Source organism: Penaeus monodon, chromosome 36, assembly GCF_015228065.2.
Source record: "Penaeus monodon isolate SGIC_2016 chromosome 36, NSTDA_Pmon_1, whole genome shotgun sequence".
NCBI lineage: Eukaryota > Metazoa > Arthropoda > Malacostraca > Decapoda > Penaeidae > Penaeus > Penaeus monodon.
Genome location: NC_051421.1, coordinates 6,381,548 through 6,384,047, shown reverse-complemented (window position 1 = coordinate 6,384,047; position 2,500 = coordinate 6,381,548). Strand labels below are relative to the sequence as shown.

The 2,500-nt window shown below is 44.8% G+C and overlaps 1 pseudogene; it reads right to left on the bottom strand.

Annotated features, from left to right (window-relative positions):
• Nucleotides 1–2,500, bottom strand: part of LOC119595506 — a 15,125-nt pseudogene that overhangs the window by 9,877 nt on the left and 2,748 nt on the right.

Here is a 2,500-nt window from a genome sequence, read left to right as displayed (position 1 = left end):
GCGGATACGTGTGTGTGTGTGTGTGTGTGTGTGTGTGTGTGTGTGTGTGTGTGTGTGCGTGTGTGTGTGTGTGTGTGTGTATAATCCTGAGAACAAGCTTTTTTCCTTCACCAACAAGCATCCGATCTGCATATTGGAAACGGGTCAGCAAAAGACGGCATTTATCCGTACCTGAATGCATGCGGCTCATAGATATATAACCATATAAAAAAAAATAAAAAAACGTCGATGCTCTGGTATCGCCAGGTTAAGATCCTTCGTCGTTTGTCGGAAGGCGATTAAGCCATCTTTAAACTCGCTCGGGGAGGATCAGATTCTCTTAAATCTCGTTAGCACAATACCAAATCCTCTATTTCTCGTTAGTGCGGAATCGGGTCGTCTTTACGTCGCTTATACACGGACAGACTGTTTACGACGCCGACTGACTGGGGAGGGAAAAACGTAGATTGAATGTTGCAGTAATGAAATGAACAGGGTAAAGAGTCTCATATATTGCCAGAACATCGTGTCTGTGACTCCTCTTGCTTAGCTGAAGGTATTAATATGTTTCGCAATTAATGGAACTTCACACTGATTACTCTTTCAGTTCATTAAAAAAACTATATATCTGAATAATTATACTGATTTACACTTTCCAATGAGTTATGAGATGGATCGTGTAAATAGCTAATGAAGAGAAAAAAATAGTTTGTCCCCGGGAGGCTGATCAGAGCAACTGTGTGCATCTGGGGTGATCTAGTCTTCCAAATGACCTCAGATTAATGTTATCTCTTTGGTAAATGATCTGATTAGCTTTATCTTCCAAGAGACAAATGAGATGAACTTTATCTTTCTGGTGACCGGTCGTGTCCAGCAGGCCAGTTTACAATCGCCATTCCATCCTGTCTACAGTATTTTAGCTCTGTCGATGTTGTATACACACACACTTACGCACACACACACGTACACACACACGCACACACACACACACACACACACACAGACACACACACACACACACACACACACACACACACACACACACACACACACACACACACACACACACACACACACACACACACACACACACACACACACACACACACACACACACACACACACACACACACACACACAGAGGAGGGTCCGAAATCCGTGGCCTTGCCGACTGTGGGCCGAAGATAACGAAATGCATTTGCTGTGAAAATAACAGGTCCAGAATTTATGAAGGCATAAACCAAAAAATTCCAAAATCAGGGATTTCTATCTCGCATTCAAACTTACATAACTCACGCTTCAGTGGGTTACCTACCAGGCCGTACCGAGGGAGCCATGGGGGGAGGGGGATGTGGGGGAAGGGGGTAGGAGGGGCGCGTCTTTGGGGGGGCTGGGAGGGGGAGAGAGGGGGGGGGGGTGCGATGAAGGAGGAAGGACAAGGTGGGTGTGAGAGGCAAGAAGGGAACAGAGGCGGAGGGGAAGAAACTTTCAATTTTATATCGATGTAAAGGAAGAGTGAAGGAAGCGGAGATAGACGGAGAGAGAGAGAGAGAGAGAGAGAGAGAGAGAGAGAGAGAGAGAGAGAGAGAGAGAGAGAGAGAGAGAGAGAGAGCAAGACCGAAAGAAAGAGAGAGAGAGAGAGAGAGCAAGACCGAAAGAAAGAGAGAGAGAGAAAGACAGACAGATAGACGGCCAGATAGATAGGCATACATATAGACAGACAGACAGATAGAGTTGGCGGCCATGCCAAGACAAGCAGCTAGGGAAAAAAAATTGCAAACAGTGAGACCAGACGATACAAAATGAAAACCAGGAACAGATAATTAGATAAAAAAAAAAGCAGTAACAAATGATCAGATACAAAAAAAACAAAAAAACAGGGACAAACGATTAGAAACCTCATTCACAACGCCACAAAAGCAACTCTTCCCCTTTCTCTCTCTCTCTCAAAACTCCTTGAATATACCCTGAAGAAGGCACCGTAGACACTCCTGCGCCCGTCAACAGCTTCCTCATTACCATCGTCAGGGGAAGAAACGCCTCCTTTCACCCTACGGCAGAGCGGATGTAGAACCTCACGAAAGAAAGCTTAGGAGGAAGGCCAGTGAGGACCCGGTAGCCCGAGTAGCAACAGCCCTCGCCAAAGGAGCCTGTGCAGTAGCCCCGGGCCTCCAGACGTCTCCGAAGGTGGCGTCTTATAAGGGACAAGACCCGCCGGCAACGTAGGCCGGGGGAAGTTTGCCTCCCGCCGTTATGTATTCCGAGGAAGCCGGACATTTATTCTGATATATTGCCAGAGAAATTCGGAGGGCTCGGGACGCATTTCATTTTGAAAAAGGGGGAATTCTTCCATACGTATGTGTTTGTGTCTGCGTGGATTTATGTGTCTTTATGTATGAACGTGTGGTTTGAATAAATGTGAGTGTGTGGGGGGGTTTATATATATATATATAATATATATATTATATATATCTAATATATATATAATATATAATATATATATATATATATATATATTATA